At 41.1% G+C, this 27,801-nt stretch overlaps 1 protein-coding gene across 1 annotated transcript in view; it reads right to left on the reverse strand.

The window, feature by feature from the left end:
* sox5 (SRY-box transcription factor 5) overlaps positions 1–27,801 on the reverse strand; it is a 222,283-nt gene that overhangs the window by 190,259 nt on the left and 4,223 nt on the right. Inside the window, exon 2 of the mRNA XM_069520277.1 lies at positions 26,232–26,445. The gene's annotated coding sequence lies outside the window, so the exon portion shown is untranslated. The remainder of the gene's footprint in view (positions 1–26,231; positions 26,446–27,801) is intronic.

The raw sequence follows: 27,801 nt of genomic DNA on the forward strand, positions 1-27,801 counted from the left end.
ACAAAAGACTATTTTTTATCTCAGACTTAATATCTGGTGCAGACATCTCAGTGTCGTCGTATTCTATTTATTTATGTTGGAAAGCAAAGGGTACATTTAAGAGTAAGAGACCAAATGCACAAGCTGTGCATTGTCCATAGACAGGAGTGCTGCAGGAAAACTGTCCTGACGTTTACATGGGAGGCCACAGTTTGTTTCATGTCTCTGATCTGAAATTGTTGTATTCTTCCTCTTTTTACAAACCATGACTTCAATCTTGAAGAAAGTTGTTTTAGTTGTGTAACTTCACCCAACAGTAGCCATGGTGAACCTGCCAGTAAATGGTCTTTCTTTGAAGCACATCATAGCTTCACTGTTATTGATGAAAATATGACATTAAACTAGAGGCACCCCCTCACAGTTGGGTTAGGTTTATCATAACCTTCACCAAGGAGATAATGTTTTCACTTCTGTCTGTTTGTTGGGTTACTAAACTGATTTTCATGAAATTTGGGATTAACAATTGGCAAAGAAAGAAGCCAATGTCCAGATCCCATATGACAGTAGCTGGAGAAGGCTCCTGAACTGCAGGTGGCGCTGTGAGGGTGGGGAAGACTGGGAACAGGGGTTACTAGCATATTCATAGATCCTAGTCACAAAAAGAGGAAGGTGTAGAGTTACATTTAAGCCATTTTAAGCAATAAGGGGAATTTTTCATGACAAACCTTTTGAATATGTAATTTTGGGGAACAAAAGGAGAGCACAGAACTGTCCAATGGCACCTTCCTTTCTCATAAGTACCACCAGCAACCACAACATAGGTGGTGTAATTAACCGTCTGATGAAACCCTCCTGAAAGGCTCTCCATGTCCAGACCAAACAAAAGCCTTCGTACAGGCAAAAAGCTTTCCAACCACTTCACTGCAATCGCACACTGGACAGCTTACTCACACATAACGGAGGTCCTGGCCTCGGGCGAGGGAAGACGGCAGATCACATGTGCACAGAGCTACCGGGTAAAAGCTGAATGCACTATACTGAGCTGTGAGGAGCAGAAAATCTTTAGATTACACAGCAGAGTTTATCTTAAGTCGGAAATGTATGAAAGCTATTGTACAAAAATAATCGAATGTCACATATATTTACTCAAACAGTAAATACAATCAGGAGATAAATTAAGGGTGATTGAGTTAAGGATGCTCGAGAGTCATGTGATGCAAGCATGGGAATCATATCACTTAAACATGACTGGTACACTTCACGCATATTTGAACATTTTTACTGTCTGCATATGGTTCTGCTTAGTAAAGAAAATGTTACGTACACACATGCAATTGATTGGACTCTATATATACATATTTAAAAATAAAAAAATAAAAAAATCACACTGCCCAACCCTTTTTCACTCTATCACCACTTGCTGCCACGCTGTCCTAAAATAAAGATTTTAAGAATGAGGACCCTCTTAAAGAAGAAAGGGGAAGCAAAAAAAAGTGACAAAGAGCAGCCTTGAAAAGAAGAGGAAGGAGTTGACGACAAGACATGAAAATGTGATTTTTGCTAGTTACGCTTCAGAGAAACGCCACAGAATGTCACAGAAACAAAGACAGAGTCACATTCACACCAGTGGTCTTGTGATGCTTCTCTTCAAACAGTCAAACACACACAGACTCCAGGGAGCGACACTACTGCTGAAAGGAAATCTTTGAATGGCTCCTCTCACCGGCCACAAAACCAGGAGGGACAATGAGTGTGAGAGGGAAACACCATCATGTGCCCACATCAAAATAAAGGAGAAAAAATTCAGTTATAATTAGGAGGGATTAAGGAACTTCTATTTATTCCCCACACTCTTTCCATTTTTTGTATGTAGTTATTTGCTGCTAGAATTTATGTTTTTCATGCTTATTTCTCTTTATATTATATATATATATAAAATATATATTTAAAAAAGAATCTGTACAATATACATTTTTATTTCAAACTCAAATTAGTCACATACAGTTTTGTGTGCATATATGTATATTGTCAGATGGTTCCCAATCAGTTTGATTGACATTTATCTCAACTACAGCTCTCCTATTATACATTTATTATAATGTAAAAGTGTTATTCATCATATATTTTTAATTGTAAATTCAACTGCCAGGGGAGACACATTGTCAGGAGGATTTTTTTTTTATGAACTAAACCTTCCACTGCCCTGCTAGAGTCTGTGGTCTTATTTAATTATTTTATTTACTTATTCATTTATTCCTTCTATGTTTGAATTTGAATCAGATAGTTATAGTTTGGTTAACATTCTTTAACATTCCCCCTCGTAGCACTCAAAGTACTGAGTTTTATCCCCAACCTAAGTTTAACCATAACCGATTCCTACCCAACTCTAACCACAATTCACCTCTTACCTCTAACCTCAACCAGGACCTCAGTTATTAAGTTGTACCTCATTACGATCAGGCTTGGGTCCCCATGAGGTCTACTGGTCCTAATAAGGTCAGTGTTTCAACTGGAAAAGGTTTTAAAGAGGCAGCAGAATGAGTCAACATGCATGCTCAAAACAAATGTAAAGCATTTGTATGGTAATAGTGACATATTTGTCATTATTCTGTTGCCTGATCAATTTGCCACCAGTCAGGTGTCCAGCTCCAGTCCGTCTTTGATATTAACTCGACAGTCACTGTAGAGAGGGTCAGTTGTGAGAAAAACTTGTTTGTTCTCGCTAGACTTTACTGTTTGTGTTAGCTTTTGACAGTTGAAGGCCGACACACACACACACACACATACAGTTACCGCAGGCTTCAGTGCGAGCACTGCACTAAGAGAGCATGAACTATGGATTTGTGGAGGCTGGGATCCATTGCAGATTTGCCCTTTTGACACAGTCACAGCGAGTTATTCATTTTTTTGTACAAGAACTTCGACAGTTTTTTGCTGTTTCTGCTTTAGGTAAAGTGGAAGGGGAGGGGGGGAATAGAGGAGGGTAAACTGCAGAATAGCCATGATCACTCTACAAAGATTTCCTGCAGAACAATGTTTTGGTTCAGAAACAGGTACGTCTGAACACTGACCTCATTTCCATTATAGGTGCGGGGGATAAATATTCTCCCCTGAGGATAATTCTAATGTTCTTGTTGACCTCTCCTGTAGCACCACCATCAGGCTAAAATGTCCACAAATACTCAATTCAAAATGTCACCAGATTTTCATGAAATCTTTTCCTTTTTGGACAGTTCGTTAGCATCTAACTTTGCTGAAACTTAGTTGACAGGGTATTTAAAATTGCTGGCTGAATTTTTGTGCATTCACTTACCTGTGGATATCCAAGAACAAAGCCCTGAGGATTTTTATGACCCCTAACTTTGCACAAGAAGAAAACAGTCATTACTTATGTACACGTCTGTTGCTTTAACAGGACATTTTCAAACTCAACAGACACTGAATCACTTTGAGCAGTAAAACTCTAATTACTGGTGACAGAAAGTTTAACTCTGTTCGTTGTTAAAATCATTTTCAAAGAGGTTTGCTCTGAACCAAAATGGGTTGAAAAGCAAACTGAAGTACATTTATCCATGTTCTGTATTTAAGTACATTTTTGAGGTACATTTTTGAGGTCCTAATTTTACTTGAGTATATCAAGTCTATAATACTTTATACTAAGATTCCACTCACATGATTTCGCTATCATGGTGTTATTATTATAAGTATTGGTTATAAGTAATGAATTATGATATTCTGACAACATTAAGTATAATTGTCTGAATGGGTTCATTCTACAGTTTGCCTTGTGATACTTCCATGTACAATTTGCTGACAATACTAGTACGGTCCTACATTTCAGAATTTACTTCCAAGTATAACATTGATATCTTTGTCTTCTTGCAAGAAAGGAACGAATAGATCAGGCGACCACACAGAGCACTGCACAGATTTATCTGGTGATCGATTATATCTGCTGAGATCAACCTTTCACAGACGATATGCACAGATATAAAACTGTTTTATATTAAGGTCTGTATATTTGTTTGTATTTATGTTGTTAGTTTTTTTTTTTATTTATAATGAAGTTAAATGAAGAAAACTGGAAAATATCAAGCCTCAATTAATTTGTTTGTAATAAAAGTTCAATAAATCAAAAAGCATATGGGTGTGTGTGTGTGAGTGTGTGTGTGTGTGTGTGTGTGTAAGATTTTTTTCTTTCCCTAATATCAGCCCCCAAAAGTCGATATCTGTCAGACTCTACAAAAGAGAGAAAAGATGAGCTTTGTTGTGTACATTTTGCCACCTACCTGTTGCACTCTCAGACACACACACACACACACACACACAGACACACACATGCACACACACTTTTCCACGCAGAGCTGAGACAGGGAGAAAAGGGGGGAGGAAGTTTGATAAACACACTTAAGGCTGTCTTGGATTTGACAGGGTGGGTAAAGCACACCGAGCACAGATCCCTCCTTGTGTCCACACAAACTCACAATCACTGATGTCTCTATTCATTTAGATTGTCACAATCACACACCCCCCAGAGATCTCACTTCCTCCAGCAGCCGGCTAAATTACAGCTCTCCCCCTTCCTGTCTATCTATTTTTTCCTTCCTCTCACCTCTGTCTGAGAGGCAGACAACAACAAAGACACATGTTTGCCTTGTTGTCTCTCTCCGTCTCTAAAACAAAACCTCTGTCTGGAGGAGTCTGACCGGACGTATGTCCCAGATGTTCTGCTTAATGTTTTAATGTTATTAAATGTTCCAAGTGAACCGACAACATTAGGGAGAGAATTATCATTTGCGAGGGGGTTGTGTGGGTCAATGTCCCAGGCTGCCCTCCTCAAACAGACAAGGACTGCATTATGGGTCTGCTGGCTCACACCAAGACAGCTCAGCTGGTTCAACTGTTGAACTTATCACTGCGGACAATCAGACCAGAACCCACCTGACTGTCAGCCAAGCAAATTAGCCAAAACAGCAACAACAACTTGTTTTTTTTTGGCCAAATACAATGAAGGCATTTAATTGTCTAATTTGGGAGAGAACATACTGGAAACAAGAAATAAATTATAAGGGGAAACCTGGAGTTCCTAACAATGAGGTTCAGTCAACCTCTTTATGAATTTGTCAAAATGCCATCATGTCAACCATGAGATGCTATTTAAAACAACTACGTTATGCTTGTTTATCATGATGCCTAACATTTCAGGCACAGTGAGAGAAATAAAACCACAAAGCCAGAAAAAGGCAGCGAAGAGGTGTTGTAGAGGTACAGTTTCCTGCAGAATGTCTCATCTCTACAGTCTCTGTGAGCCGTTTGGGATTCTATTCTACCTCACTGAGGTGTCAGAGATATCTGTCGGGACAGACCTACGGAACTACATGCAAGAGGCATGCTCCAAAGTAAAAAGGTGGGAGGTGCACAAGCAGCTGAAATGATGCCACGTGCACACACAAGATCAGCAGGAATGAACCATACAAAGTATATGCTTGCAACTGTAAATGCCCTATGTAGAAAATATGTGCTGACAGTTTATTCTATGTTTGTGATTTTGCTCTGTTTGCTTGTAGTTTTGCCAGGGGTCAGATCAGCAGGTCGATCAGGGAGAGTGACAACAGGTTTGCACAATCAGGTCTCTGAGAAAGGAGGGGCTGGGCAGACTCAAGGTGACAGAGAATGGGTGAAGTGTGCTGCATTGGATCACATTTCAGTCAACCTATTGCATTTATCGTCTGTATTTTACAGACAGGTTGAATTGTGAGGTCAGCAGTAACCTAGAGTCCAAACTTGGTCTTGTGTTTGTCGTGTTGAGTGTGGTTTCTACTTGTCTTTCTGTTTAGCTCACCCTATACTTACCAGCGCTGGTAGTAGGTTCCAGGCAGGTGAGGCTATAAAGGTAAATGCCAGTCAGTTGTGAATGGAGGGGGATATGAGTTGGCAGCTTGTGGGGGTGCTGCAGATTTTTTTATTTTACTAGTGTTGTTCCTGTTTTCTTTCTCTAGTATGATTTAGTTTTGTTGGATTTCCCAGGGATCTTTTTGTCTCTCTGTTTAAGTACCTTTTTGTTTTATGTACTCCTGCTTCTTTAGTATTCCCTTTTTTCAAGTTTTAAATGCCAAATAACATCCTCCACACCTATCTTGGGTTGCGGCACTTCAATAGCTATAACGTTTCCTAGTCTACAAGGTGTTTTCATGCAACTAATGAGCTAATGAACTAATTGAACTACCAGGCAAAACAAGCAGATTTATTTATTTTGGAAGGAAGTTGATTTTTTTTAGCCTTTGTGCCAGAAAAAGAAGCACTGACCAATCCCTGTACACCATTTTTGTGGGCTATAGAAAAAATATTCTTCTCCTTCTCCCAAAATATTTGCAGGCAAGTATTAAGCATTTTGTGTTATTTGCACCCCCTCACCAAAAAACACACACACCCTGTGTATGAAAACCTTAAGAGTGATCTGTTTTTGATTTTCTTTCTGCTCATTAATTATAGGCAGGAGCCAGCAATCTTAATTTAAACAATCAGATCATAAGAATCTCTTACACCTACCATCTTCCTTCAGCTACTAAGTTACTCAATCTGATGTTTTTCTAAATACTCAGACATGCTTTCATTTTAAATCAATACTGCCGTCTATACCACTCACATCACATTAGCAACTGTGATCAAGAGGCCTTTCTAGGATTCCAGTCTATTCTGTATAATTATATGTCTACAAAATAGTTTTTGGGATCACAGGAAAATCGTGGCTGGACAAATCCAGTAGCTGATGTCCGGCGCTGCTTTCAGGACAATGCAGACAATAAGGGATATGCAATCAATGTTTCTCTAAGCTATAATTGAAAATAGCGCACGACAAAAGCCAAGGATAATTATGTGCAATAAAAGCCTGGATAACTGGACCTGTTGTGCCCTATCAGACTCACACTGTGATTCAAAGCTCTGGGACAAACTCAGTTTCACTAGATCAACATAGTTAAGAATAAATACATCAAATTGATTCAAATGTAAACAGATGTCTACAGTTTGGCATGACTGTCATTACTATAGGCAACAGACCAATCCTGTGGTCTGATTTAATCACTTAATGGGTAAATTTCTCTCGCTCCAGAAGTGGAACATGCATCTCAGCACAGTAACAAACGCTATTTAAAGGAGATTAATTCCACAAAGGGATTATTCTCCACACTAGAGATAAGAGAAAATACAGTGGGGGATGGTGGACAACATTAATCCCAGGTATAACACATGTTCATGTTCAGAAGAGAATCATGCTTTGCCTATGAATGTTACTACTCTGTGTGAGTTAGTGTTTTAATGTGTGTTAGCTGTGACACTGATACACTCCTGCAGGCCAGAACTGCAGCGGTGCCTCCTGGCTCCTTCTTCTTCCTCACTGTGACAGCACTGATGTCTGTTTTACGACTGACGTGTACCGCTCATGGAAGAGCTTACATCTGCTGTTGTAAACATGCAGCATCATGCAGGGAGCTCCTCTGCTGGACAGGAAGTTCTATGATTTACATTTTAGCCCTTGTTTACAGTCGGACGAACAACATCTGGGTGGTTAGCATGTACAGTAACAGATAGAGGAGCTGCAGAGAGAGTTAAAAGAGCGACAGCCACTGGAGGTTCATAAGAAATCCCAGAAATAGTCCCACCCAGAGTGCTTGATTGGCTGCACACAGAATGGAAAGGGCGAGCTGGAGCCAATCCCAGCTAAAACTGGGCAAGAGATGGTGTACACTGTGGACAGGTCACCAGCGTATCACAGGGCCAACATTCAGAGACAAACACCACCGTGCTTCCCAAAATAAAATAAGTAATAATTTTGATGACAGTTTTATGACAGCAGTTTAAAAGTTTAAAAGAATTGAGGTCGCCTCTTTTATTCATGCTAGTGCCCGACAAATATGGATTTCTGTTTGGGGGGAAAAGAAAATTGCGATAACAGATTTATCGGCCAAAACATATAATAAAAAATTGGTTAGTCCTCTGATGTCGTAATCAAACTCTTTTGACAAAGAAGTTTATTTGAGACTTGGTGTGTGTGTGTGTGAGTGAGTGTGTGTGTGTGTGTGTTCCACATCTTTGACAATGCCAGATAAACCCTAAAACACGTCAACTCATGTTGTGTGTGTTTATGCACAAAAGCACATGAACACTGTAGACTCTACACATCTCTCTCTCACACATGCGCACGCACACACAGATACACACACTCTCTTGAGCCCCACTTAACACGAATGGCCCCTCTCTTCATCAGCTCATCCCTGAGACTAAAACACACACATGCACATTAACACACGTGCATGCAGTTATACACACAAACAAAGAGAAACAGGCAGAAGTAATCAAATCAAGGATCCCTCGCTCTGCTTTCATTCTCGCTCTCTCTCCATTTCTCTCATTATTTCTGTCTCTCTCTCTTTCTAATGAGAAGCTGGCTGCCGCACCGTGTGGTTGTTTGGTGCTCATTTCGAATGCCTCCACGCTCTAATGAGGGTCAGGCAGCTTGGGTTCCTCCAGGTGAATCATGTCCACATAAACTGCAACAATAACCCTTTAACACCAAGTTAAATTATTAGTGTGGTTTGATCATTTAAAACTTCTCTGATGGAGGAAATAAAAATAGAGAGGAAACATTAAAGATCCATGTGACATAGGTGTTTTTCCTTTGGTTGTACTGAAGAGGAGAAACATCTTCACCCTTCGGTCTCCAATATGGATTGTTGTCCAATGTTAGGGAGTAAGAAAAATACAACTATGCCCTCCAATAAATGTATATTAAATAAAAATAAAATGGGCAATGGTTCCTTAAACGTACTTCAAATTGCTGGATGTCAGCAAACATAAATGCTGATACCAATATGTCTATTAACGGCACATATCGGCCAATATTTTAAACAGCCAATCCATAAATGAGTACATTTTTGCTCAAGTTGAATCTTTTCACCCAAATTTGATACCAGCCTGTGGAAAAGACATGACTGGTACTCTGTTATAGCTGCTGCACTTTTCTTTCATGTGCATACACACATCAATTAGATACCAGAGTCTTAGCCTTTCCACTAGACTACTGATTTATCACCTTGACATTGGTGTTGGCCACTGTCCACTTCTCTGCAAATAAAATGAAATTGTTTTACAGTCAATATTTGCTGAATAATTAAAAAGTTTGATATTCATTAGTTGTGGTCCTACTTAGAACAGATGTGGTGGGGGGGCAACTTGCCTATTATTATGCTGCTGCGTTTCCTGCAGTAACAGTGAAATTTGTCCAGTAGTTACAGACTAGAGAGTTTTGATATCTGAGCCCGTCAGGCCCCTATGAGTCGTGGCCTGGTTTGGACAAAAATATTGTACGTATATTCGGGTTCAGTCAGATTAGCTTTGATTTTTTTCCACTGCATGTGTTTGTTATCAGGGGGAAAATGAGGCTCAGTTCAGGTTTGGACACAACAAATAAAGTTTTTCAACAAATTTTTCCTTAAGCTCAGTCGGGTTTGGACGGAAAATTGCAACTTGACCCTCGCTCTTTTACAGACCACCAGTAAAGGAAGGAGCGATAATGTAGTAAGGCACAAGCCTGCACTGAAATGTAAGAATAATTTTAAAAAATGTCATACGACAGCAAAAAATACACATAAACGCAAGGTGGTTAGACGTTTAAACGGACCGACTGCACACTCCTCCCAACGCCTGCACAGCATCGACAGCGCCACCTAATCACGGTCATTACAGCTGTTTGAGGAAGTGTTTCCAAACAGGCAATCAAAGCCTGTCTCGATAATTAGTGAAGGGGAAGACATCTTTGTGAGCACACGGCTCCTCTCCCTCCTCCCATTGCCACCAATCTGAGAACACAAAATCAGATCAGTCTCCAATGAGAACACGCACACACACAAAAAAACCTGCACATGTTTTTGCTTGTGTGTGTGTGTGTGATTCTAAGTATGTGCGTGTGTGCGAGCATGCACCAGTTGCAGTGATTGTGCTGGCGAGACAGCTTGACTGAAAACAAACCGCCAAAAAACATTTGAAGCAGAAAAAAAAAAGGGGGGGGAACCAAACACACACACACACACAACAACCTGTCAAGAGTGAATTGCCTCTAATTTTTCTGTCATCTGCCAGCCGCTTAACAAGACGACAAGCGCTCTGCCCCCACACTTCTCCTTCAAGCCGTGAGAGACAGACACGGAGAGAGGAAGAGGAAGGGAGACGAAGAGGAGAGAGACAAGGGTGGGGAAGAGACGGCGAGCATCAGATGTCTCTTTCCTCTCTCAAATCATTCGACTCACTTAACCTTTCCTTTCTCTCCAGGTTGTGATCTTCGTCTCTCCCTCTTTATCGCCCCCTCTTCCCCACCTCAGACAGTGGAAGAACAAAGAACACATATTTGTAAATGTCACAGAAGGCAGGGTAATAAGCACTTAGCCATTGGCCCTGTCTCCCTCAGACCAAACCTCCAGCTCTCCGCCTCTGGCTCTCTCTCTCTCTAAGGGGGATGGTGTTTATAATAAAGGTCCTGTTCACTTTAATATGGCACATTACGCTGATGCTGCTGTCAGCTCACATAAGAGTGCAGGCGGCGCGTGTAAGTGTGTGTCCCAGCACGTCTACTGCTGTGTATGCTGGCTTCTGCATTAATTTCTGTGCTTGCATGTGTACATTTACATCAAGTGTGAGTGTGTGTTTGTATGCATGCGTGTGTGTGCGTGTGTGTGCGTGTGCATGCGCGCTGTCAGCTTGCCTCCTCTTGCTCCTCCAGCGGAGCCGAGGATCGGTAGAGACAGACGGATAGATGAAATATTTAACTGTCATGTGTTTAAAAGAACAACAGATGCTTTGTTCTGCTAATTAGCACTTAGCACAGAGAGCAGCTACAGTACAGTGCGTGTGTGTGTGCAGATAGGATTGTTATCCAAACTCAGCTGGGGCTTTTAGCAGCCCCACTTGACTTGCCAAGTTCAATCCTGTTCTCTCTCCACCAAACCTGGTTCTACAAGCAGAGATCCAGCATTATAAGAAGTGGTAGAAAAAAAAAGCTCCAGAGAAACAACTGCAAATCTGCACTTAAGTCAATTATTACTCCATGAATGTTTTTCTGCTGCTGTTAACTCTGCAGGGGGACAATTCACATTTGAAAGGTTTATGGCAGCAGAACATAGTTACAGTTTGGCTTGTTGACTCCAACTTCATCACTTCCCCAATGATTACATTTATCTAATGGGGAGTGATGAGCAAATATCTTTAAGCCCTCTGTCGAGGCCCAGTGGATGCTTTGCAGCAGAGGCATTGACAAGCAAAGAGAGAGATGGGAAATCATTACAGCTCAAATAGACCAACAATATGGTGTGTAGTATGGTGGGTTGTGGAGAGTGAGGCACGTCACACGATTAGAGCAGAGCAGCGCAGCTCGAGTTCGCTATAGCTCACAAGTGTCGCTCCCTTCCCGCAATATTGTCATCACATCTAGTGCCACTAACAGGTCAAAATCTTTCAATAACCAGAACTGTAATCAGTGAAAGTCAAAAACTAAATCTGTCATTAACTTCATTTTGTGCTCCAAATAAACCTTTGTTGCATGTCATCCACAATCTCTCTCTCCCCTCACTTCCTGTTAACAATGGCATAAAATGTCCTATAAAGGAAAACAACAATTTAAAGCAAAGGATTATAAATTTAGATGTGGTGGGAAAAACTCTGCTCTTCACAGGAAGTGTAAAATCCAAACAGTATTGAAGATTCAGCAGAAAACATACAAATCATAATTAAATACATAACAAATACTGAAACTTAATTAACAATAGAATCTGCAAGTGCATGATGTGATTGGATGCAACTCACCAGCTGTTAGTCAAACAGAAATGTCAATGTTTCCGTTAATGGGCCACAGGGTACAATACTAATTCCTTTGTTGGCATCTAACTTTTCCTGTTCCAAAACTCCTGCAGCTCTGGTGAAGAAAAACATGCATCAAACTAGAATGGAACTCAGTAAAGCTCATATCTCAGCCAAGGACCAACAATTGCCAGTCCAAGTTTGAAGAATGGCAACACTAGACATTCATGGAATCTCTTGAAATTTGACATAAACAAACACTTAAGAGCTAGAGAATGACCGCAATTCTCTTGTTTCATTCAAAAGTAGCTGCACGCTGAATCCTCCACCTCCTGACTGTGCACAAATTCATCACATCACATAAGGAAGAGATGCAAGGGGATAAAAACAAAGCCAGAGATGTAGGAGTGATGTTCTCACTAGTCCTCGAGACATACAGTTTGGGAAAGACTACAATCCATTACCCCAGCAAAGCTCCACAGAGTCCGGAAGTTTTGTCCTTATATAGGGCAGGAGAGCGGACGGTCATATAACACCCGAGTCAGACTGAGCCACAGCGAAACATAAATTAAAACAGAGACAACAGGGGCCAGTCCGAGAAAACATGAAGCTAAGGCTGTCTGCTCTGATTCTGTCAAAACAAAGAGTACCAACAAGGGCCAATGTCACACTGTACACGAGACGGCTCATTATTACAAACACACTTTCAGATCCTATTGTTAGTGACCTTTTTAGTAGCCAGGACATCACTCTATGGATGAGTGTGTGTGTGTGTGTGTGTGTGTGTGTGTGTGTGTCAGGTTGTTGTGGTGCCGTGCCCCCTCCTGTCCCTCTTCCTCCCCTAGATGCTTGTCTCCTCTCCTTTGACACTTAATCAATGCACTGGAAGTAGCCTTTCACACGCAATCTAATTATATGGAAATGAAAGGGGCTCCATGCTAAGTGCACCAACACACACACAAAAGCGAGTACTCGCTGTGACGGAGACAGAGGGCTGTAGAAAAGTAAAGAGAGGGACGGCTGAGAGCAAACTGTCTATACGTTAAGTGCTACTCATATCAACAATAAGGCTGCAGTGGTAGTAGTTAGAGAGGGTGTGAAGCTCCACACACACACACAGATGTCTCAAACATAAACCTATATATCATCTGTGTTGTCTTGTTTTTGGTCCCTATTGTGCTTTGTTTCTGTCCATTTATCAGACACACACACACAGATTACAACTCCACGAACGTGTGTGTGTGTGAGTGCTGAAGGTGATGCTATGATGGCAGAGTAGGGTCAGGGTTAACTCACACTACAAACCAGACTTGTGCAGCCATTAATGCTCAGATGCTGCTCGGACATTTGTCTGGGGAATAATCCTTGAATGCCGGCTCATACTGCATCTGGTCGTTACCACTGGTGCTGGAAATTTTGTAAAAACATTCTTTCTGTTCTTTTTAAACATTAAGAGTAGGGCTACATGCTATTAGGAAAACATGGGATATACATTAACCTTGTTGAATATTGCAATGATGATATGACTTGCTATAAATAAACATAAGCAATCTCTGGCTCCTGACGCAGGGACCATGGACAGCTCCCCAGCCCGAGGGAGAGAAGACACAGGGAGCCGTGCACAGCTCCACTAGGTTTACTTACTCTGTTCATTTTGGGTCTTTTCATACATGTTTGGACAGTGAAAAGATATGAATTCACTGTATTCAGTAATTTATAGGGAGGAGGCCCTTAAAGAGACAGGAGCTAATAACAAGCGTTTCAGACACTGAAGATAAGAGCGTCTAAACCTTTTTAAATAATAACGAAAAATCAATATATTATGAACCTGAATATGAGCATCATCCTTTAATGTTAGCTATGCTGGTTTTATCTGTTGGAGAGTTATTGTTGTTGCTATTGATTTAAAAAGATGGAAAATCTGGTGTGGTTAGTGTTACAGCACAATTGTCCTCATTGCTGTTCACTGCTGTTTGGCTGCTTTGATGCTATTTTTTATGTATACTTTTATGTGTGTGTAATATATATATATGAAAGCACAAATAAACCCAACAGCTGTCAAATTAAATATGTTGGGCTTCAGGAATTCAGCAGTTGCTGTTATGATGATGTTGATAAAAACAAAGCTTTTTTATATTGACTCATTTATGTCATTTGATGAATGAAGGCTGAATGTAAAGAGCTACTAAACAGCAACCTCTTTTGTGTAGGTAACATTATGTTATGTATGTGTTCATGTTTCTGATCAGTTATTAGACAACTAATAAAAATTACAACCAATGATGATGTTAATCGTGATGACTTTTCAATAGTGTCCTCATGAGTATGTTGAAAAGTCAATCATCACATTTGTCAGTTCGTAACCTGCAGCAGGTCTGTGTCACACTGAAAACTATAAATGTGACTTATGATAACTAAAACATTTAGGAACATTGTGCTTAAAGGCAAATTCTCATAACTACATCTATTGTACATAGTTTTAGTCAAAAGGTCTCGTCTTCACCATATATGTATAATTTCTGTGTGTGTGTGTTTGTGTTTGTGTGTCCGAATATGTGGAAGAAAGCAAGACAGAGGAGATCGAGATTGAGTCAAGCAACCTGACAGCTGTCAGCTGAACCTATTTCAGCTGAGACACACAAACAATATGCACAGACACGCATACACACACATGTCAATTAGCAGCCATGCTGAGCTGAGCAGTAGTGAGCTGATTGGGTCACATGTTTACTCCCTGCAGCCACTGTCAGCAACAGACCGACGATAAAGTGGACATCACCTGACACACAGACAAAGAGGAAGACACACACACACAAACAAACACACACACAGAGCATATGCAGTATATGGGCTGAAGTGTGAGAGCATCTGGCAAAATAAACAAAGCATATATAATCAGAGGTGTAGAGCCTATAAACACACACTCACACTCCAAAACCTCTTTTGCTTGGCTTGCAGGGTGACAGGGAAACAATATGTGAGACTTTGTTCCAATCTGTGCAAATACAAAGCTCCATCTACATGCAAGAACCAATTCTACAATAAAACCATGTTACTTTAAAAGCACCACTTTGCTAGACTTTGTTGTGCTATAAAAACTGCACAGCATTTAAATATATAAGGTAACAATTCTTTAATTAAAATGTCTGACAACAACTAGACCTGTGGTGTACATTTTGTTGACTTGTTTACTTGTTTCTAACAATGTTAAAACCCAGAGAAATCTATTTTATTCAAGGTAAAAAGACATTTAGTTTTTAATTGCGTCATATTTATTGTTTCCCATTAAATATGTAGACTGGCATCCCACCATATTCCCATTTGTCCCACCACAATAACACAGGACATGTCTAACTACAAGGTTTTCACTCGTGCTGTCGTCCAGAACATTTTTACAGTCCATGCAGACAGCTGCAGTTGTGGCAACCAATGGCCTTCTCTCACGTGAGAACTTAGCTTTCAGTCTTCAGTCCTCTCATTCGGAATCTGGTGTGCGTAAAAGTGACTTTTGTGTGTGTGCACATGCAACCCAGTTACCCCCATTTATTTAATTCATTCTGTGAGAAAGGCTGCACCTCATCACTGGCTTCACCTGTCCCTGCTATAACTTCCAGGGTGTGATGAAGGAAAGATACACTGCGTGCTACTCAGTGGGGAACTAAACCGACCCAAGACGATTATGGGACAAGAAACGTGTAGTTGTTGTTTTGATTGAGGGACCAGTTTCAGGCAAAGTAGCATAATGTTAATGTTAAAAGAGGATTTAAGTGTTCAAAATGAAACTTATTGCTTTTTACTCCATATAAAAATGGTTGGGGAGTCCGGAATAAAATGTACATTCAATATGTAATATGTAGATGTGTGCTTGCTTCAGGGTATTGATATCCCTGACAAATTGTGCTTAACATGGGTTAAGGGTTGTGTATTTATATAGAAATCACTCGTCATTAAACAAACTGAGCAGCAATTTGCAGTCACGGAGGCAAAGAGAGTACACAGGATCATGCCCAGCAGCCACACTGGGCCACGTCATTAAAGCAACACAGATCAGAGACGGAAAGGACAAAAGAGAAGAAAGGAGCAGCACAGGAAGAATTGAGAGGATGTGGGCAACATGAAGGAAGGGTCATTTTAACAATACAACAAAAGACTTTAGGAGTACAAACGATATACTGAGACAAAGTGAATGTGTGTGTGTGTTTGTATTCATTATAAAAGTGTTCTGATTGTCTTGGCGTCCTATCAGGTGGCATCAAACCCATGTGCGATCTGGAGGGGGAACTACAAAGTGGATCCTGGGGCCTGCAGAAAGAAGCCTTTTTGATCGTGCTAATTAAAAGCCATTTTGTTTAAAACAAACAGACACAAGTTTAATTGGCTCTTTTCCATAAGAAAGGGAAGGATGTTGAAAGTGGAAGAACGCATGGAGGGAGGAAGAGTGTGTGTGTGTTGGATCAGAGGAAAACTGTGCACATGCAACGTTTCATACACACACACATGTAAACATTGTAGCACACACACATTGTATTACTGTGACCCACTATAAGGGATACCCATTAACAATCTGAGCATACAGTACAAACTCAGAGAGAGAGAAGATAACAGGTGGAGACGACAAACAAGAAAACACAAACCACACACACACATTTACACAGGCATAAAAATAAAAAGACACTGTTGTTATGTGTAACATATGGTGGAGTTTAACAGCCCCTACCTGTCCCATTATTCTGTCTTTCAACCAGACAACAGCATGTCAACTACAAGTCTTTTCTTCAAAGGAAAGCTGGTTATTAAAAGTTTTTACAGAGACAAATGGAAGAAAACAATGAAAGCTCCCATGGATTTGAACACGGTCACTTGTAGCCCTGCACATTCATTCTAAAATGTAAAATCTTTCACATTTTTAACTCCTAACATGACTTCAAGGTCCCCACTCTTGTTCCAGCTACGATGTTTTCTTTTTAATTGAAGTGTGCGGCTCCTCCGCCCTTTGTACACTGACAACAACCCTCAGTTTTAAAAGAAATACCTTTCAACCAAGACCAACTCTGCGGTGATATTATTTAGGGCAGCAGTGGAGTACACATGTATACTGTTTAGGATAGACACAGGAGCAGAAATGGACCTTTGTAATTGGTGTTTTCATTTCATTAACAGTAGTCCATTTGGATTTGTAACACCCTCACACACACACATCCCTAAAACAATTTGCGAATGTTCTCACTGTTCTACACAAGAGGAATTAAAAATGTTATCCTTCAGATTTTACGTCTGTTTGCTTTTATGACACCGATGGTGGCTGGTAATAAAAGAAAGTAGAAGTTACATGTCCCAGAATACTGGGGGGCAGAAAATATTGATGCAACAGAAGAGATACTGGTGTAACAAACTTGTTTGTTTTTTTAAAACAAGGTTAACCATAGTAATCTGTATCCTGAACTGTCAGGTTGGACTCTGCAATTAACCATAAAAACTGGGCCTTTAGAAGTAATTATAAAAATATTATTACACAGTAAAGTCATTACCTGGAAAAGGAAGTTGTCTCGGTCAGACACGTTCACAACAAAAACATGACTGGATCATTCAGGTGAGGGGTGGAGCCTGGGAAGAAACAGGAAGCAGGTAATGACGCATAAATTCTGCTGCAGTTTTTGTTTACAGCGTTGGCCCTTATTCCCAAAGGCTCTCAAATCTTGTCGTCTTTCCATGTTGACATCTTCATCGGAGATTTCTACACGTGTGGCTGGAAGGAACAGTTCAGACAGATGTCCAGCTCACTCAGACATAAACGTTCTACATATAGTCCCTCTGGAAAACTACAGGAAAATATCCAGAGTTCAGTGCATGTCTGAAAGCAGTTCAGTCACACTCAGTTAAACCTCTCTGGTGCCCAGGCGGACCTACTGCTGCAGACTTATCTGTGGACAAGAAACCTGCAGCTTCTTTCAGACCTTTGTTTGGGAAAGTTTCCATCACTCCTTCACAAGCTGTTCTGGTGTTGTACAGAAACTCCACAACCTCAAAACCGAGCTGGATTTAATGTTTTACTGAACCAATGTCTGAGCATTAGTAATTAAAAGTTGTTCAAATAATGACAAAGACATTCAGCATCCTTGAGGAGCACTGTCTCCTTCCATCTCTGAGTCATCACATCACGGCTTGCAGCTCCTGCAACTGAGTTCCCACTGTTAACACTGACTGAGGTCAACCAAACCAAACTGGATTATCAGACAGTCTGGAGTCTACTGGACTAGACTGAGGTTAACTCAACCAGCATAGAGAGACAGTTCAAGTTAACCTGAGCAATTTACTAACACACGCACAGGGAACAATTTGAGCCATGATCACTGTCTGGCATTTCCCTCTTACCTAAACCTTCTTTATCCGTGCCAAACAAATTCTCTTACGGATTCAAACACACACTCAATCTACATATGGACGGTGCAAATGTACAAAAGAATACACAAAATGTTCAATGTACATGATAAAGGCTTTTCACTTCATCTGTCCCTTGTGTATTTCTGCTGGTAATCAGGCAAACACACACACACACACACGACATATGCAGTCATGTAAAGACACATACACACATACAAAAAAAACTCTTGCTGAAAAAATACACAAACGCATATAATCTTTTTCTCACTCACAAAGCCTAAAAAACAGTTTACAACTATATGGCTGACAAGCAGGCTCCTTGAGTGGCAGAGGTGACAGGGGCCAATTTTACCCCATGCACAAAACACTACATTAGAGACGCGCTTCTCCGTCTCGCCACAACACAAACATTCACTTATCTATGTAATAATAGGAGGGCACAGAGCTGAATGTGACAACAAGAGAGAGGGAGACGCAGCACAATGCCGAGCAGCGCCTGTAGACAAGAGTGATCCCAGATGTAATCTGCTCCGAAGAGAACAAGAGGGAGAGGGAGAGGAAGGGGGGGGAAACACACGTCTTTGTGTGCGAGTTTGGAGTTGGATGGATTGACAATGAAGCCGTCAACAACAAAGCGCAGACAACAGCCTGTTGTTAGCAGAAATCTCTCTGGAGGAGATATTGATGCTGAAACACAGGGAGCGGTGTGACACAGGAAGTACTGGCAGCCTTTACAATCACACTTGGTGAGAGTAAGTGGGACATGATTGTAGACTTGACGCACTTTGGATGAATTACAGCGTTTCTCTCTAATGCCTAATGTACGTTTGAACAAAAGGGAGCCAGTGTACGTGAAGCAAAACGTAGGAAAATAGTGTAAAAGTGGATGTTTGCGCCTTCTGTGTGTGTGTGTGTGTGTGTGTGTGTGTGTGTGTGTGTGTATATATATATATACACACACACACACACACATATATATATATATATATATATACACACACATATTTACATTTGAAAGTAAAACTGGAGTCATTTTGAGTTTTAGCATACATCACAGTATAAGGTACAGCACACACACAAGATTATTCAGTATAATGCTCCTTAAATGAAATAAAATATACTTCCTCTTTTAATTCAGTTATGGATGGAGAAGCAGCTGTGTGTTCTTATGGGACACACAGAAGTTGTAGATACGGAGCTTGGCGAGTGCAGGTTTGCAAAAACGGACCCTTGCAGGACTCTATCGGCCCAGCAATTGCAGCTGTGGCTCAAGAGGGTAGAGCGGGTCTTCCACCAGCCAGAGGGTTGGTGATTCGATCCCTGGCTTCTCCAGTCCACATATAGTAGTGTCCTTGGGCAAGACATTAAACCCCCAAACACCCTGGCGGCTGTTCTGTCAGTGTGTGGATGATGTGGAATAGAAAGTACTGTGTAAAGAAGCATTTAGTTTAGTCCATAATCTGACCAGTATTGAGGGAAATGCAGTATATAAACCAGCAGAGCTGCTGCCAGTAGTGGACACACTGTCAGTGTGAACAACTGACACACAGCTGGTATGCGGAGCAACTGCAGTCAGAGCAGGGATCGACAGAGAAAACTGACGAGATCAACCAGTGGCGACCACTGCTGTGAAAGAGTTTTAGATGTGTTGGCCTGCCTCTTTTGCTCAGTTTGACCAAAGACTTCCTGACCTCCCACAGGAAGTCTTCAGCTAAGCCAGCTCTTTCCTTAAAGCCGACTCTCAGCACATTTTCCAAAATAATGCCCTTCTACCTCCTGCCACAGGACAATGATACACAATCAGAAACAGAACAAAAGGAAGAGCGAGAGAAGTAGAGGAGAAATCACAGAGGAATTACACTTTCTCTTGGCTTATATGATCTATTATTAATCCAATTTTGCATGGACCCTTAAATTTATTTGGGAGTGGGGGGGGGGGAAAAATCACATTGAGCAAATTAATGAGGTAAACGTAATGATCTGAGATGATCAAAGGATATCAGTGTTGGGCAAAGTATAGCCACCAATTAGTAAAACAAGCGCAGGGACGGGACTAAAATATGCACCGCCGCGCCTGATGAAAAGACAGGGTCAGAGGGAATGGACTAATTTCACAAATGAAACGACGTGCTCCAAGACGGGCCCACGTGTGTGCGTTCCAGGAAGAGGGAGGGGGTGTGTGCATGCGGGTCATGTTGCGATTCCCCAGGGTCTAAGAGCGAAAGGTCCCATAAGAGCAGCAGGAGAGGAGCTGGCTTTACTTTGATAACAATAATAAGGTATTTCTCTCTCCCGCTCACTGTCTCCTCTTTATATCCTGCATTGGCACAATGAGCACTGCCGCTCTCGTTTGATCCATGAAAGCAGCTTGTTATGTTTTTTTGAAGAGTTTGATGCACAAAGGAACATGAGAGGAGGACAAAAAAGTTTGGAAATAGGCGGCCTCTGTCCGACTTGGACTTCAGTTCATTAGGAAAGCCTCAAGGGGTGTATTTCTTTTTGTTTGGTCTTGTTTCGTTATCTTTTTGTTTTTGGGATCTTTTTTTTTTTTAAAGGGATGGGAGCTGCTTGACCCACTCATTGACTACAAGGATCAATTGTGTGTGTTTGTGTTCTCATCATGGATAATTGTCAAAAGCTACAAAAAGAACCAAACATTTTTCATTTTACTAACCCTTTAATACATTCAAGTTAATGTAGACAGTCTGATTATTGTGACTGGCTGGTCCTGGTACACACCTACACACGTTTGTGAGGACTCTCATTGGCATAGCTCATTCCCTAGCCCCTTACTCTTAACTTAACCATCAATATTAAATGCCTAACCATGACCTCAAACCAATTCTAACTCTATAACCAAGTCTTACCCCTTAAACAGTCCATTAAAAGGGGGTCAGATAGTGAAGAACAGGCAAAATGTCCTCACTCTGTAGGCTGTAGGCTCAAAACGGTCCTCACATCAGCAAAGAAATTCCTATTTATTCAAGTACACACAAACAGAGTCCATATATTATGGAGCTCTGTCTGCCTGAGAACTGTAAACAGCCAAAACTGAACGAACCAGTTTTATGCAGAGTCCTGCTGCCTGCAGGGGACAGTTGAAACTTTCTGAATTTCTTTTCCACATATCCAGTAGGATTTTTTTGCAGTGCTCCTGATGTCCACTCAAACAGAACACACAACTCTTTGATGAACGATGAACCTTCAAAACATTACGGTGCAGAAATGACTCATTTCATTGTCAGCATCCATTCTCACTCACATTCGTTGTAGTTTAGTTTTCATTCTGTGGCTTTTGTAGTTGTCTCTCTTGCATTCATGTTTTTCTATTGATGCGCGAATGCGAGACGTTGATATTTACCTCCAAAACCACAGAGAAACACACACACACATATACACAAACTAAGCTACAAGTGCCATCTAGCAAATACTAAAGCTCATTCTAAGCTAATGAAGACTTTTGCATTACGTCACACTTGACACACTCAAGTCTCCTGACTCTACTCGACTCCTTGTACAATCTCAGCATCTTTTCATCTCACGATTTCACTGTCCTTTTTTGGGAGATCTGCCATTTTTAGAAGTCAAATATTGTAAAGACTAAAAGCTGCCACAGAATATATAAAACATTCAGCACACCCTTCAGTTTCATAACAAAGGATCACTTGCTAGAAGGTGGAGGCAAAGTTAACAGTTTCTTCTGCTGAATTTTAATCCTGACCTCGAAATATAAAAGAGAGAAAATGAAGGAGGAGGAGGCGTTGGTGTGGTGGTTTCATGTGTGTATTCTCCTCAGCCTCTGTTCGACTATGTGATTGAGAAAGACAATGTTAGGACAAGCCACTTAAGCTCATTAGTCTAATAATTCATACATCTTGGCAACGCGCTCCTTAGCCTCGTCCAAAGTCTGCAGAGAGACAGAAAGACTGATTTGTCATTAAATAGATGGACAGAGAGAGGAGAGAGCAAAGAGCATACAGACTAAGAGAGAAAGACAAGGAGACTCAATGTAGTGTATGCTTAAGTAGGTATTTATCTGTTTAATGTTTCAGTTTTTTCCTCTGAATCAGCACCAATCACTTTGAATTTACAGCTGAGAAGTCTGTTTAATAAAATCTGATGAAACTCCACATAAAGACAATAAAAAGAAAAACATCTGATATTTTGACAGTCAGCAAACTGAAAGGCAGGACAGTGTTTCCATTTTCAGCATTAGGTGCACAGAAAAGAAAGTTAAGGGTACTCTGGAGGTTTGAGACTCTTACAGACCTGCAGAGCAATGTTTTTATGTTCCGTTTGTATCATGCACCCACACCAGGGCTGTCACTATTAACTCAAAATTCACACATTCATTCTAACCTGGGGGGAAAGTATGTAATCGAAGCTGTAATGACACTGTTTGAATACAAAATATATTGTCAAGAAGCGCATCAGACTGTCTGAAGTAGTTTGCGTCATGATCCAGCAAAGGATGCTCACCATTTGCATTCCCTCTTGACCCGTCAGTAAAGTAAGTCGGTCATTTAACGATGATTTCCAATGAAAAGCTGCGTTTCCACCACAGGGACAAGGGTCTAAATTAAATAAATCTGTACGATATGAATCTTCTCCATGTGTACTGTTGTTGAGTTACTTGATTTATATTAAGTCAACATTGTTATATGGGCATCTCCATTACTGCCACCTGGTGGACTGGAGTAGAATATCTTGTCGAGCGGGTTTTTCATACGTCATTTGTCTTGTTTTTCATGAAAAATAAACATTGAAGCCGTAATTAAAAAATTAATTCCTGTTAAACACAATCTAATAACGTAATCACAATACATTTCTAAGTAACTAACAATAATACTCTTCAAGGGATCTTGAAATATGGACTGTCATTACACTACATTTCAGAGAAGTTACATTGGATTTAATATTATTTCACATGACAAAAAAACATCTTTCACTTTTTGATGGCTGCTTACAATTTCTTTTGCAAAAACAAAACAAACTCCACTTCAACAGCACCAATGTCTGTGCAAGATTGGAGAACTGCTCTGATTTCCACTCAGCTGTTATGTTTCATTATGCCATGAGTCACACAGACACACTTTGATAGAGGCAGAAGAGGAGCTGGGTATGCTCCAGCAAGCCGCCACATGTTTTGGGGGGGTTGTTTACCGCTTCCTGTCTTGTATGAGATCAACACCCCGTTAAAGCACTGACACTCGAACATGCTCAGCTTCCTCACCTGAGCCCTGAGTTTGTGCCCGTGTGTGAGTGTGAGCATGTGTTAGAGAGACAGAGAGCGAGCGAGAGCACCTCATCAGTCGCATTGGGAAAATACCATTCAGCGACTGACAGATGTCTCCGTCTGTCTGACTCTTACCTGCATCTAACAATGTTTCTCACTCTACAGGCCCCGGGACATGTATGCACTCACTACACACACAAACACACACATTCAAGCAACAACACAAACCCTGTGTGTGTGTCTGTGTGTATTTTTGTGTACTGTATGTGTTTTCATTGCTGTCTAAAAGGGAGCGGAAGCCGAACCCTGATGCCACGGTCTGATAACAATATCAACCACTGCCAAGCTCAACCCGGACACACAACAAATAGGAGGCAGCAGAACTTGATACTGTACGACTATAAATAGTGCGCACAATTATACAGCATGACTCAGTGATGACTTCAATTGGCTCTTTAAAGTAAAATGAGTGAGGGGGGAGGAGAAAAGAATAGGTCTAATAATAAAATCCATAGTCAGAAGTGCATTGTGTCGGAACTCAGGAGTAAAGTAACATGATCATTTCCATTTGTGAAGCATTCAGTCAAGTTCATGTTCTTTAATGCAGAGAAATGACTGGACCTCCGTCCTGTTGTGTAGGTCAGTTGAGGCCTGACTAATGTAATAAGGCAACAGTGTAACAGAAATGATTCAGATGTTTGTTTTCACAGTAAAGATGTAGATCTCAGTCACTCTCACTCGCTTTGACTTTGAAGACCGTTTCTCAAATCGTCAGCAAATGAGGAAGTTCATCTCTAAACTCTGAGTGAGAAAACCAAGCAGCTCAAGGAAGTTACTGTGGTCAAAACCACATCACAGACACTCGCATGTGCACTCATGGCTGTTAAGGCTGGCTTTCGCTGGCAGGACACCGGGGCATGAAAGGCTTGTTAGAAAGGAGACACCAGCACTTTGAATCATACAAAAGGTGTGAAATGGATTTGTGCCTAATTAATGGTCATGCAATTTATAAGGAGAGATGAATAATTCACTTTCTGTTGTTTATTCTAGCTCAAATTATTTTTGTGCTGATATATTATGTGATACATGGCTGAGATTATAGATTAAAAAAGGGAAATATCACTCAACCACTTGAAATTCTGCACATTCAGTTGGAACATTGAAATACATACAATGAATTGAACTATTCACCTACACTGACTGCACCAGTGAGAACACATAGATGTAACTGAACTGTAGGTCGACTGCAGTTAGAGTTTTTCCAATAACAGCCTGGAAAATGCCTCTGATGCTGCCAAAAACAAATCAAAGTCCGCAAATCTACGTACCTATCTTCTACAACATCTTTAAAGGATTGGTATCCAACAGGTAAAACTGAAATTATATTTTTTTCTGTGAAATCAGTTAATGAAGAGAAGAGTTTTCCAGCAGTTTTCCATCCTTTAATCCGACTTATCCAGGCTCCATTCACAGCAGTAGCCAGACAAGGTTGGGTATCCCAGATGTCCCTATCCCTAACATCGCTTTCCAGCACTTCCTGGGTTTTTTTCCCCTGACGTTTCAAAGGCCACATGGGAAATGTTAACCCTCCAGCGAGTTCTAGGTCTACCCAAAAATGTTCGATATTTCACAGTATTTCACACTGGTAGTGCACTTTAACAGCTATTTAAAGGAAGCATTTGAATGCCGAGATATATTCATTTGTGTTCTTTTTCAGTTGTAGTGATAGTTCTCACCCAAATAAATCCCTGGCAGCATATAACCCCTCTACCTTTATCCATGTTCACTGGCTTCCACTCAAATTCTGCATCACATAAAAGTTTTCAGTTTCCTGAAGTATAATGTGGGGGGTTGTCAGTCAGTCCTCAGATATGGGTCAACTCACCCCCCCGTACCAGTCTTAGAACAGGCCATTCAGTGTGGCAGCCCCCACCCGCAATTCCTTAAAAACACTTTATCCCCAGCTTACATTAAGACTATTTGTATTCTGTCCTTGATTTGTTAGTTATTATTGTTGTTATTATCATTATTAAGACAGATTTAAGCACTGTCTAAGAATTCCTTTTGCACTGGATACTAGTTTTAGAAAACATGGCAGCAGAACCAAAAAGCTTTCTAGAATTGTAATTAATGTGCGCAATGCTTCTAAACATCTTAGATATTAATAAAATCATCTCTTATAATCCAGTGCCACATATATTGTGCATACAGACATACAGTATATGTATCACAGTCAGGCAGTTCGATTGGTGCTACTTAATGGTCTAAAAAACACAATCAAAGTCCATTAAAAAAAATCCAAAAGGTTCCTGATAAAGTCCACTTGGTGATAGTGAAGAAACATTAAAGAATATCACAGGCGTCTCCATATTTACACTGCAACATTCATATCACAGAGAACTAACTCTCTACCACCTCTCTATCTCTAACTCGTCCTCCTCTATGCTTTCCGAGAGGCAGAGTCGGGATTGGCGCGAAAGAAACCTCCTTCAATCCAATCTCAAATTCCCAGCAGGCTTCACTACATATGAATAGAGGAGGACCGGTGGTATCTCGCTCACTGTGCTATACCAAAGGTTATTCTTCCTCTTTGCCACAGCAGCGGTGACAGAAGCCGGTGTATGGGAAAGGCGGAAAAAGAAAAAGGCTCTCAGCCACGACTGCCTGCCCCTCTCTGTGCGCTCTGCACTTCAGAGAGCAGCGTCGCACTGCCAGCGTGCCCCTTTTTGACACTGGTTCCAAAACTTGTCTGATGGTGGGAGGTATGTGTATCTCTGTGAGAACTTACCGGATGCTGCGTTGTTGTGGAGGCTGCGTTTCCTGCAAGTCCGTCTCTCTCCGTCTCTCCCAGGGAAAAGGCAGAAGGGTGATGGAGGTCGGCGAGGCTGCTGCTGCCGCTACTACTGCTGCTGCTGGTGGTGATGGTGGGTTGGGTGCTCACATTGATTTGTGTCACTTCTCTGTCTCTCGCCACTCCACCTCTTTCCCGCTCTCTCTCTTCACTTCACATTACACACATGCACGCACACACACACACACACACACACACACACACAAAGGTTTGGTCAAATAACACAAAGCTGAGGTACCAAGGGGAGGAAGAGTCTGTTTGTTTCCTCTCCAGCTCGGGCACTGCCACTGAGCCAAAACAGCTACCAGCATTACGGCAGGCCAGCCAAGGTCTGCACAAAACATTTGTCAACCTCTCGCACAGATTGGAACCAAAGACACACTCAGCATGAATCTGAATATGTCTTTACAGGTTAGGGTTATATCACAATAAGAACTCATTGGCATCCCAAGAATCCCAAATAGGTTCCCTATTGAGATAAAGTTGGGTACTCTCATTGGTCAGAGCTTATTTTTGCAAACAGGACTGAAAATATGGAGCGGAGCCCTGAAGCAACATGCAGCTGCAGACTGTCAACTTTTAATGTGTCAGTATCAGGAGTTGTTATGCATGTCAACTGCACACAAAGCTTTATTATTCAGCTAACATGGCGGCTGCAGCAAGCCAAGTTTCTGCCAGCCATAGTGACAGGCTCCGTTGGCTGACTAGCAGGTTAGCACACCAGTCAGCTATTGCTATCACCAGACGCTGCAGGGACCCTCAGCTCTGTGGAACATTTTAGTGTCGTTCAGCTCAGTGCTTTTGCTTGTAATGGCCTTTAGTGTCGGACATGTTTCCAGCAACTTCCATGGCTGATAAACCCACTGTACCCAACCTGCCTGCAAAAGGCAACAGATTAAAATATAGGCGTCTACGTGGTAGCATAGACTGTATATAAAGATGGATGAAATGACAGGTTCCCAAAAGTGAAGCCAAAGCATCTTGATCACCAATGTAGTACAGGTCATTAACCACGAATCCACGTACTACACGGCAAATTGATTTTCTCAAAGGTGGTTTCTGTCATTCTTATCACAGTGTTTGTTCAAGTGTTAATTTTTCAGGTGAGGTTGGTTTTAATGACTATTGATGCTATAAAAAGAGGGAAACATCATTATTGATAGCTGAGACTGACTCAGGATCGGTCGAGCTTGTGTATCAGCAGGACCCTGCTTCCCCTCTGATAGCTACTGCATGGACTCCAAACACGCAAGACGTATCCAGGATATTTTCCGTCATTTAGGGATAGTGGAAAGATGTGGAGACATGTCGTCCACCTGCACAATCTACATATACTGTCCTGTAAAATCACCAAAATAATACCACTGGGTACTGATACAGCCTCCATCATACATCTGGTGTTTTAAGTTGACATCATGAAAGTCTTTGTTTGCAAAGCAAGGAGCATGTGTAGTGTGGAGCCTGAAATTTGCAAAAAAAGGGTAAAATTCAGTGCTGTGACTATTTA

This window comes from Paralichthys olivaceus, chromosome 23 (genome assembly GCF_024713975.1).
Source record: "Paralichthys olivaceus isolate ysfri-2021 chromosome 23, ASM2471397v2, whole genome shotgun sequence".
In the NCBI taxonomy this organism is placed as follows: domain Eukaryota; kingdom Metazoa; phylum Chordata; class Actinopteri; order Pleuronectiformes; family Paralichthyidae; genus Paralichthys; species Paralichthys olivaceus.